The 11,795-nt window shown below is 51.6% G+C and overlaps 1 long non-coding RNA gene across 1 annotated transcript; it reads left to right on the forward strand.

The window, feature by feature from the left end:
* Positions 1 to 1,615: 1,615 nt before the first annotated feature.
* LOC144329877 (uncharacterized) lies at positions 1,616 to 7,592 on the forward strand. The gene is made up of 5 exons (XR_013395606.1): positions 1,616 to 1,922; positions 3,270 to 3,436; positions 5,513 to 5,735; positions 6,425 to 6,511; positions 7,406 to 7,592. It is a non-coding gene; the product is annotated as an uncharacterized LOC144329877 (long non-coding RNA).
* The last annotated feature ends 4,203 nt before the right edge of the window (positions 7,593 to 11,795 follow it).

Consider the following 11,795-nt stretch of genomic DNA (forward strand, 5'->3'; position numbering starts at 1 on the left):
ACCCGCCACCTCGCCCGGCTAGTTTTTTGTATTTTTTTAGTAGAGACAGGGTTTCACTGTGTTAGCCAGGATGGTCTCGATCTCCTGACCTCGTGATCCGCCTGTCTCGGCCTCCCAAAGTGCTGGGATTACAGGCTTGAGCCACCGCGCCTGGCCAACTAACGACTAATTTCATAACTCAGGGTCAAACTTCAGCCCAGGGATATTCATTAGTAAGAAGAAGAAACTTACTGTTTGCTGTGGTCCTAATGTCTGTGTCCCCCAAAATTCATATGTTGAAATCTTAACCCCCAAGTCGATGATATTAGGAGATAGGCTTTTGGGGAGAAAGTTGGGCCATAAGGAGTGAAGCTCCATGAATGGGATTAATGCCCTTATGAAAGAGGTCCCAGAGAGAACCATCATTTCTTTTGCCATGTGAGGTTACGGTGAGAAGTGGCTGGCTAGGCATGATGGCTCTTGCCTGTCATCCCAGTACTTTGGGAGGCTGAGGTGGGAGGATCACTTGAGGCCAGGAGTTCAAGACCATCCTGGACGACATAGGGAAACCTTGTCTCTACAAAAAATACAAAAATTAGGCCGGGTACAGTGGCTCACGCCTGTGATCCTAGCATTTTCGGAGGCTGAGGCAGGCGGATCACTTGAGGTCAGGAGTTCAAGACCAGCCTGGCCAGCATGGTAAAAACCCAACTCCACTAAAAATACAAAAACTAGCTGGGTGTGGTGGTGTGCATCTGTAGTCCCAGCTACTTGGGAGGTTGAGACAGGAGAATTGCTTGAATCTGGAAAGTGGAAGTTGCTGGGAGCTGAAATCGTGCCACTGCACTCCAGCCTGGGCAACAGCGTGAAACTCCATCTTTAAAAAAAAAATTAGCCGGCCGGGCGCGGTGGCTCAAGCCTGTAATCCCAGCACTTTGGGAGGCCGAGACGGGTGGATCAGGAGGTCAGGAGATCGAGACCATCCTGGCTAACACGGTGAAACCCCGTCTCTACTAAAAAATACAAAAAACTAGCCGGGCGAGGTGGCGGGCGCCTGTAGTCCCAGCTACTCGGGAGGCTGAGGCAGGAGAATGGCGGGAACCCGGGAGGCGGAGCTTGCAGTGAGCTGAGATCCGGCCACAGCACTCCAGCCTGGGCGACAGAGTGAGACTCCGTCTCAAAAAAAAAAAAAATTAGCCTGGCGTGGTGGTGTATGCCTGTAGGCCCAGCCGCTCAGGAGGCTGGGAGGGTCGCTTGAGCCTAGGAGTTTGAGGTTGCAGTGAACTATGACTGCACCACTGCACTCCAGCCTGGGCAACAAAGAAAGACGCTGTCTCTAAAATAAAAATAATAATAATAACAAAAGAAAGGCCATTTTAGGCCCTTAAAAGTAAAGCAGGCCCCAGTGAAGGAGAGAAGAGGATGGAAGGAGGAGGAAAGAGGGAGGAGGGAGGAGGGCGGTGGCTGCACACCCCCACATCTCATAGATGATTCCTTCCTCAGCAACAGTTGCTCAGAGTTGAGCACAAGAACTTGTCTTTTTCCCAGTAACGAACACAGGCCCAGGCACAGAGTGGTGCTGAGGCAATGTGCGGTGAATGGATGCTGAACAGGAAGAGACACTGAAGAAGAAGGTGGTACTGACAGCAGCCATCGTGGAGGTTGGAAACGGAGATGCATGTGAAGCCCTTTGCATGGTATTTTCCCTTAAAATATGGATGGGGAACAAGGGGCTCTCATTTCTCTTTTTCTCTGGGATGGTGAGCAGTGAGCAGGGCACGCCAGGAGGAGCAAACTCTGCAGCCCAAGCACACGCGGAGCACAGTGCAGGAGAAGCGGCTGACGGTGGCCTGGCCCCGCGTACCTGGGTGTGGACGCCCCGCCGCCCCGCAGAGGAAGCGCCTGGAGTCTGGAGTCTGCTGCCCTGAGCTCTGGGTGTCCATGTAGGAAACGGGTAGGGAGTATCCGGGTTTCCTACCCCTCCCCCTGGGTGGCTGTGCCTTCCCTTCCTCCTGCTCCCCTCCCTCCCTCCCCAGGGTCCCCAGGGGTGGGCAAACCCAACCCCCAGGTGAGGGTCTGTCCTGGGGGAGAGGGAAACAGCTGGCAGGAGCTCAGGCGGCAGGCGGTGGCCCTGCTCCTGCCGTGAGAGACGGAAGCCAAGAGGCGGTGGGTGGGCGGTGCTGAGGAGACCCATGCTTCACCCAGCCTGAGACCCTATCGTTCCCTTCCACCGGGCTCCTCATGAGAAGCCCCAGAGCAAAGTGGGTGTGGCTGGTCAGGGTGAGCAGGGCAGGCCGGAACGGGACCCGGACCCGGAACGGAGGAGGGTGGCCGCGGAAGACACCTAGCCTAACCGGAGAGGGACAAGTGCACCCCCAGACAGTGGGAAAGCGCCCTCTGCCTCCAGCTGGGCTGGGCCCAGACCCTCCACTTCCCAGCCCCTTGCTTCTCTGTGCCTTGGAGGTTCAGGGTGGGCTGGTGGGTGGGAGGAGATGTGAGAGTTCCTGTGTCAGGAGTTGAAGACCATCTTGGCCACTTGCCTGCCAGGGCCCTGTAGAAATAAATCCCTGAAGCTATAAACAGGTGCTCCTCTAAGTTGATTCCAGGGGAGGGCGGGAGGAGCAGTGGCAGGTGGTGGGGAGAGAGAGACTGCTCTCTAGAGACCTGATGGCACCAGGCCGTCACCACCGCGGTGACAGCGCACACACATCCACACACATGCACGCACACACAAATGCATGACACACATGTGCACACACATGTACACACATGCACACGCACACACCCGCACACGTGCACACACATGCACGCACACATACACTCACATACAAATGCATGACACACATGCGCAAACACATGCACACACATGCACACACACATACCCCACTCCTCTACCAGGACCAACACAGCCCCTCCGTTCCTGCTCGCGTGGAAGGAGGGCGCCCAGCCATGTTTCCTCCCTGTGAATTGAGCGCCAGAGACCAACAGTGACCTGTGGTGGTTTTTCCAATTCTCTTCCCATTCTGTCAAGGACAGAGGAGATGCTTTGTGATACAAGGGGGAAAAAGGAAGGAGAAAAGGGAAGAAAGCGAAGGGAGGGAAGTCCTCCGCAGAGCAGCCTGGGGAGGGGTCTAGGGCCCAGCCTAGGCCCAGCCACCTCCTGAGGAGACCAGGTGGCGGTCTCCCAGGCCTGCAGACCTCAAGGCAGCCCAGTCCTCCTCTGTAGTCCCTATGCGTTGCCCTGGTGCGGACATCTCTGGCTATGCTCTCCATGTAGATGTTCCTTTTAGCCTCTGCCTCAGCGGAAATCTGAAGATCAGGCCAATTTCGTGGTCTCTCAGACGTCTGTAAACAGGAGGCCATGGCTCCTCCGGAGACAGGGAGCCTCTCACTGTACTTCCTTCTCTTGGCTCCAAAGACATAGAATGGTTGCTATGGGGATTCCTTCATTTGTAGAGTAAGTTTTCAGAAAAAAATAGTGACTCACAAGTCCTTTAAGGAGGAACAGAGTCAATCCTTGGGGACGATATGATCTAATAGGGTTTAAAAGAGGAACCGTGGCGGGCTGCAGTTGGCGGGCTTTTCTTCTTTTCCTCTTTGATCCTCATGGGTGGACGAGGCCCACCAGTGGCTCAGGTACTCTGGCACCACCATTTGCTTCTTTGTGACATCTGAGGACAGGTGTTAAAAATAATTTGGAAATGGCCAACTAGGACCCGGCACACTGGCTCACTTTGAGAGGCTGCAGTGGGAGAATTACTTGAACCCAGGAGTTCGAGACCAGCCTGAGTAACATAATGAGACCTTGTTTCCACAAATAATTAAAACAAAAAAACTAGTCAAGTGTGGTGGTGTATGCCTGTAGTTCCAGCTACTCAGGAGGTTGAGGCTGTAGGATGACTTGAGCCCAGGCGGTGGAGGCTGCAGTAAGCCATGGTTGTGCCACCATGAAAAGAAAAGAAAAGAAAAGAAAAGAAAAGAAGGAAGGAAAAAGAAAGAAAGAGGAAGGAAGGAAGGAAGGAAGGAAGGAAGGAAGGAAGGAAGGAAGGAAGGAAAAGGAATTCCTAGCTAGGCTAACGGGGAGAGTTACTGTCAGTTTCCACAAGGGTCTTCATGGTCACCTCTGAGCCTCGCTGGCTGGGTGAAGTTATTAGCCCAAGGGTGCCACAGGGCTTTTGCACAGTCATCTGCATTATGTCTGGCCAGGCAGAGGGCTTTCCCTGCACTGATTCTCCTGGAAGCCTGGGGTTCGCAGCACAGACTGGAAAGTAAGGTACACAGAGGGGAGGGACTGAACCAGGTCCCACTGCATGTGAGTACATACAAAATACTGCTTTTCCTGCACCAATTTTCCTGGAAGCCTGGGGTTAGCAGCATAGACTGGAAACTAAGGTACACAAAGGGGAGGGACTGAACCAGGTCCCCTTATATGTGAGTACATACAGTTACTTAGGCTAGGAAGCCAGGCCTTCTAAGCAGCTAGGGCCAACAGAGCAGGAGCCAGGAGGAATGATTTTATGAACAAACTTATTTTCCAACATCAGGAAAAAAGAAAGTTGGCTGTTGGGAGTGATAAGGAGAAAGGATGATGAGGAGCTCAAATCAGGTGGACACCTGATTGAGATGATCCTTCTTTTCTTTAGAAAAGAGTACCACACTGGCTGTCACCTGTGTGACCTTGAGGAAGTCACTCTCCCTCTCAGCTTTCTCATCTGCCAGGTGAAAGGGCTGGGCTTCCATGAGCTTGGTTCCCTTCCAGCAATGATGCTTGTGTACTGCACCTGTGCTAGGAATACTAGTAAGGGGGTCTCCATGCTAAAATCAGTGTTCCAGGATCCCGCATGGCCCACAGCACCAAGCCCAGCCTTCTCAGCTTTGAGCTGAAGGCTCTGGGTAACCTGATCCCAGCCCATCGGTCCTGTCTTAATCTCCCACTCACCATTTCCTGTGGATTACTTATTGTTCTATCCTCCCAGCCTCCATGGCCTTGTTCGCACCTGCTACCAGCAAAGCACACCCCTCCTGCCCCAGTGCCCTGGCCTGAAGATGTCCTGTTAGTCTTTCAGCTGTCAATGAAGATGGCCCCCTTTTCAACAATCCTTCCTGGAATCCTGAGTTTGGGGGTCCTGATCTTCCCAATCCCGTATCCATAGTCACTGCCTTCACCTGAATGCGACTGCAATTCTCTAGCCCTTCAATTCAACAAATATTCCGGAATGATTATTAGCATGTGCTGTGACAATGACAAATTCCGATACAGGAAGACATGAATCAAATGATCATGTTCATCCATGCATGATTAGAAACAGGGAAGGGTAAAGAAGGAAGAGAAAATGGCTTCCTGAGAGCTTGCCTGGGGTCTGGAAGGATGAACACGGAGCTGGGGGCATGGAAGGGAGCCAGGAGAGGTGAATGGGCTGGGTTGGCTTCTTGAGGCTGGGAGAGGTAGATGGTGTGTCTTGATCAGAGGAGCCATCTGGGAATCCTTTGATGGTTTTAAAAAGGGGAGTAACAGATCCAGTTTTTATTTCAGAACAATCATGCTGGCTGTTCGTGGAGAATGGCCTGGAGCACTGGGTCTCCGCCCCAGCTGCCTGGGAGAAACTGTGTGGAAGGAGCCATATCCCCTGGCCTCCCCTCCAGACTCCAGACATCCCCAGTCACCTGGCTGGGAGGGAGGCAGAAGAGAATCAGGGGTGCACCTGGGGTCCCTGCGGGGGTCCAGCCGGGAGATGGGGGCAACTTGGACAGGGATGGTGGCAGAGGGATTGGGCCCGGGGGCATGTGGGAGATGAAAAGGGCAAGGCTTGGCCATGAATTCCCATGAGATAAAAGAGAAGGAATTGTCAGGATTGAGCCCCAAGTTTCTAGCTCGTGCAAATAAATAGAAAGGGGGCATCCACTGAGCTTGAGAGCATGGGGAAGGGGTGTTGGAGACTCTTCTGGGGACCCCTGCAGACTCCTGTAACCCCTTTGAGTTCTCGCAGGCAGAGGCTGCGGTGGGGGGGGGAGCAGGCCTTGGCAGGGTACCCACCCGCCACCCGGCACCCTCCATCCTAGTAGCCCTTGGGGAGACACACTGTGGTCCAGGGGAAGGGTACGGAGAGGCAGAGGAAGCCAACCAGTGTTCTTGGACAGCCCACCATGTGGTCAAAGGACCAGACAGCTTGTTTGGAAGCGTCTCTGAGGCACAAAGCGTCAGGACTCTGCTCCCTGAGCCCTCCCAGCAGGAAAATGAAAACTCTGCAATGGGCTCCCAGGGAGGCGGGGCTGGAGGTAATTCCTGCCGCAGGGGTTTCTGAGCAGTCAGAACATCTGCCCACGTTGATGTCTTCCAGCCACCTGATTCGGTGACTTGGGGCCTTTGGGTTGGGGGAGTGGGATCTTAGGCCTGTTTTTGGGGGTAATAAATTTTGTGACCTTGGAGGAGTCACTTATCTCACAGATCCTGGGATGGGCAGGAGGAGGAGTGAGACCCGGCCTGCCCTCTCCCTAGAGGCTCACCAGCTCTCTGGAGACAGACACGTCCTGGGCGAAGAACAAATCCCACTCAGCCAGGCAGTTTCCTGGAGGAGGAGGAGGGAGAGGAAGAAGGCAGGAAGAGGAGGGCAGGGTGCAGAGGGGGAGAAAGGAAGGAGGGGAGGAGGAGGTGAAGAGAAAAGGGAGGAAGAGGAAGGAAGAGGAGAAAACCTGTTTTCTGTCTTTAACTGTCCTGGGGGCTCTGTGCTCTTCCTCAGTCAGAACTCCCCCCTCAGGTCCCCCCCACCACCCACCTCAGGTCCCTCCCCACTTCCTGTCCCTCCCCCACTCATATCCCTCTCCCCTTGTGTCCCTCCCCCCATTGTGTCCCTCCTCCCCTTGTGTCCCTCCCCTCATTGTGTCCCTCCTCCCCTTGTGTCCCTCCCCCCATTGTGTCCCTCCTCCCCTTGTGTCCCTCCCCCTCTCAGGTCCCTCCAGTCCTCATGTCTCTCCACATCTCAGGTCCCTCCCCGCCTGGTGTCTTCCTCCCCCTCAGGTCCCTCCCAACCTCCTATCCCTCCCCACCTTGTGTTCCCCCACCACTGTGTCTCTCGCCCCCTCATGTCCCTTCCCCCTCAGGTCCCTTCCCCTCTCAGGTCCCTCCTGCCCTCGTGTCCCTCCCCTTCTCAGGTCACTCCCCCTTCAGGTCCCTCCCCTGCTCTTGTCCTTCCCCTCCTCAGGTCCCTCCTCCCCTCACATCCCTCTGTCTTCATTTACGGGCAGGAGAAATTTCAAAGTGTGTTTGTGCCACAATTACTTTAAAACTCTGAAGTTGACCTTTAAGGGTTTGTGTATGTTTTAATTTTACTTTTACATGATAACCTGCAATAACTACACAAATGCATGCATTTTCCTGCTTATTTGTAAGTGCTTTCTTTAAAACTGCTTTTTTCTTACATCCTTTCAGTCCCTTTCCCTATGCCTGGAGCCTGGGTACCAGCTATTGAAAACTACTTTTCTCCTTATTCATTCTAACATATTCACACATAAAGGTTATCATTCCTTTTTGTCACTATTTTACAAAAATTGGATCATACCATATACAATTATCTGCTATTTGTTTTGCTCATCTAACAATAAATACACTGTGAAAATCCCTTCAGATGAGTAGATATCAATCTTATTCATTCATTTTTTTTTTTTTTTTTTTGAGACAGGGTCTCACTCCCTTGCCCATGTTGGAGTGCAGTGGTACAGTCACAGCTCACTGCCGCCTGGCCTCCAAGACTCAATCGATCCTTTCACCTCAGCCTCTCGAGTAGGTGGGACTACAGGCATGCACCACTGAACCTGGCTAATTTTCGTATTTTTTGTAGAGATGGGGTTTCGACATGTTGCCTAGGCTGGTCTTAAACTCCGAAGCTCAAGAGATCCACCTGCCTCGGCCTCCGAAAGTGCTGGGATTACAGGCCTGGGCACCGTGCCCCGCCTCTTAACTCATTTTTTCTTTCTTTCTTTCTTTTTTCTTTTTTGTTTTTCAGGTTGCAGGGTTTTATTTCAGCAACATAGCGACAGTCAAGCAGAGCCACACAGCAGGGGCAGCTACAGCTGCCTCAGGAGGCGGCAGCAGCGGCCGCTTTTGCAGCTGCTCTCTCTCCCAGCATCCTCTGCTTCTGCTTGGCCCGGCACTTTCCGGCAGAACAGTGGGCCCCCAGGGCCTGTTAGCGGTCCTGGTAGGCCGGGGCCAGCTGGGTGAACTGCTGCACTTCCTTGGCCCGGTTCTGCCTGTTGTTGTCTCCTTCGCTCTACTGACAGGCCTTGAGCCGCTCCTGGATAATACTGACGATTTCTTGATCGACTTTGTAGTCCCTCCTCCGCTGCATTCGGCTTCATATATGCACAAGATGTCCTCCTTGCGCTCGGTGATGTCCGGCACGCGGCGGTACTGCTGGTGGTAGTAGTAATACCTGTTCTTTGCGTGCTGCCACTCTGGGACCTCTCACGAGGGTCACGGGTCGGTCCACGAGGAGGTTGAAGGCCTTCGTCAGGTAGACAGTGCTGGCGTGTGGCGCGGGGGGGCGGGGTCCACATCCTTGTCTCCGCATGGCTGCAGTGAGCGCGGACTCCGCTCCGGGACGCGCTGCCCTGGCCTCCGCCTCGGTCCGGGTCCCTACTCATTCTTTTTAATGGTTGTGTAATATTACATGGTGTGAACTTAATAAAGGACCCCTACACAGCCAAGAGATTTTTTTCCCCCAATGAGAAAACAGATTTTTTTTAAAAATGTTTGAGATTTTAGTGAATTCTTTTCATACGGCAAGGAGCTGAACTACCTGTATTGTTCAGAAGCCAAGTTCATCAGTCTTGTATGTGGGATGTCTGTAAAGAATAAGAAATGGGACGGGCGCAGTGGCTCACGCCTGTAATCCCAGCACTTTGGGAGGCCGAGGTGGGCGAATCACGAGGTCAGGAGTTCGAGACCAGCCTGGCCAACATGGCGAAACCCCGTCTCTACTAAACATACAAAAACTATCCGTGGGTGCCTGTAATCCCAGCTACTTGGGAGGCTGAGGCAGGAGAATCGCTTGAACCCGGGAGGTGGAGGCTACAGCGAGCCAAGATCGCGCCACTGCACTCCAGCCTGGCGACAGAGGAAGACTCCCTCCCCCCCCCCCCAAAAAAAAGGAATAAGAAAGGGACTGTGCCCCAAGGAGTCTGCGCTCTTACCAGGAGGCAGAGCCACACGTGGTCATGAGACAACAGCCTCTGGCAGCTGCACGGAGGAGAGCTCCACGGAGCCTGCGGGAGGGAGGGCTTGAGACTGGCCCGCTGGGAGGGTACAGCTCTGGCAGGAAGCCTGGAAGGGCAGGTGTGGAGTCAGACGTGATCTGATGTTCTGTGTGGCCAAGACAGAAAGCCAGGCAGGAAAAACCCAGTTACTCAGAAGATTGGTTGAGCAGCCACCTCCCTCCCACTGACCGCCGCCTAGGAATCTCTATAGTCTTAGCTTATTTTCAGCTTTTAGTTTCCTCTAGTCGGAGGTTGGGCCCCTGGTCTCTTGATTTTCTAACTGCAGAAAGAAGGGATGAAAGTCTGAGATTTCAATCAAAAGCTTAAGAAAATAATAATCCTTGGTTGCCCTAATTCTTTCCTGAAAATACCTCACACTAACAGAAATTGCCTTTAAGCCCCTTTTCTTTTCTTTCATGCTTTAAATTTCTTTCTTAATTAAAAAGAGTTGTTTACTTGATGTGGGCTCCAACATGCTTATTTATTTTAACTTATCTTGTTTCTTTTTTCCTTATCTTCATGACTTGATAACTCTGTAACTCTCTTCTTGTGTCTTAAAATGTTGGTTGTCTCTGTCACTGACATGACCTAATAAGGAACTTCATAATCAGCCCTTTTCTATTCTCACAGAATAGAAGTTGTGTCAATAACAAATGGAAATCACTGAGCTCCAGAATTCAACTGCCCTAAACTGGCTGCTTGTCCCTATCAGAGATTTTAGAATGTTTTCCCTTTAAGATGAATTTCAGTTTTACTCAATCCTACCAATGTTTGATGACAATACTCATAGAAAACTAATGATAAATTAATGTCTGCTTTTCAAAGTACCTGGTTGAGTTCACTGTGTAAAAATAATAATAATAATAAAGGCAGCCAAACTGATGATTGGCAGAATTTTTTCCCGTCACCTAAGGCGATTGAGTTGCAGTACCTAGTCTGAGAATGCCTCAGAGACACACCACCCAGGGACTTGGATCCTTGATCTCAGAAAGATTGTGATCGAATTAAGTCTGACTCAACAAATAAGGTCACTGGAAAGAAGTGCTGGCGTTAAATTTACCGTTAACGCCAGGGTCAATTTACTAAACAGTCATCTGCATGTGGTTCCACAAGACCTCTGGGTAAATTCCAGAAACTGCGTGGGAGGAAGATAGCTTGCGCATGAAGTCACTGAATCCTGGTCAGTGTGACTCTTGGTGATCATCTCTCAGTACACCAAAAAGCGTTTCCAAAGACAGGACGCCACTGTGGGGTGGAAAGCCTTTGGAAGCTATGGAAGGTGACTTCTTATGTTAAGTCTAGAAATGGGATGGCAGGAGGACAAGAAACTGAGACTCTGGTTCCGGGATCCTGGAGTCCTAGTTCCACCACAGATGTTAACTGGGCTCAGCTATTCAGGTCACTGACTGGTTCATCTTAGAGTTGTTTCTAGACTAGATATTTATTGCCCTGGATTACAAAGATGGGAAAGTAAGAGTTCTGTCCATCAGCCAGTTGTCAGGCATAAATGATGTCTTTCCCTTGCTTCCTGCACCACAGTTTGCTTATCTGTCAGATGGAAACGCTAATTACTTACTTACCTACTCCTCACCTCCAGGGCTGTTCACATGAGTAAGAAGAGAGTATGGATATGAATTTGCCTTACAAAGGGAAAAGTTCCACACAAATAGAAAACACTAGCGGAAATAATTTCTAGATTCTTCCTGCTGAAGCTTTTCAACTATTTCCAAAACACATCATTGCTGAGCCTGTGCAAGTTCAAATGGCAAAACCCGAAGAGTCAGTGGCATTGCCTCTTCTCTAGCCAGAGCCTTGGGGGCCGTCAGCCTGCACCTGCCTGTTTGTTCTGCCATTGCCTCATTCGCTCTGACTTGGACACCGGGGAAGCCAGGACCACAGAGGCACTTCTCAGCTTCCTCCTGAAACAGCCCTCCTCAGCTTCTCAGCTGTGTCTCCCGGGTCTTCTCACAGAATTCTTGGCCAGGAATCCACCTTCCTTAAAGCAAATCAGGTCTCCCGATTTCCTAGAGCCAGAATAGCATAGGGGGCAGCTGTGGGCCTTGGAGCCAGACAGACCCTTACTAATTATCCATGGATCTTGCTGAACCTTGGTTTCTCATCTGTAAAATGCGGGTAATGAAGCTACATTCCTGGCCATCTATGAGTTTGAAATAAAAGAATATGGGGGCCGGGTGCAGTGGCTCACGCCTGTAATCCCAGCACTTTGGGAGACTGAGGCAGATGGATCACCTGAGGTCAGGAGTTCGAGACCAGCCTGGCCAACATAGTGAAACCCTGTCTCTACTAAAAATACAAAAATTAGCCAAGTGTGTTAGAGGGTGCCTGTAAACCCAGCTACCCGGGAGGCTGGGTCAGGAGAATCACTTGAATACAGGAGGTGGAGGTTGCAGTGAGCTGAGATCACACCACTGCACTTCAGCCTCGTTGACACAGCAAGACTCCATCTCAAAAAAAACCAAAGAAGAGTATGGGTGAAGGGGCCGGGTGTGTCACGGAAGTTGAATGTGTGTCCTTTTCCTTTTTCCCTTGTTCCTTTCCTGTGCAGC

The sequence above is a fragment of the Macaca mulatta genome, chromosome 7 (assembly GCF_049350105.2).
Source record: "Macaca mulatta isolate MMU2019108-1 chromosome 7, T2T-MMU8v2.0, whole genome shotgun sequence".
Lineage (NCBI taxonomy): Eukaryota > Metazoa > Chordata > Mammalia > Primates > Cercopithecidae > Macaca > Macaca mulatta.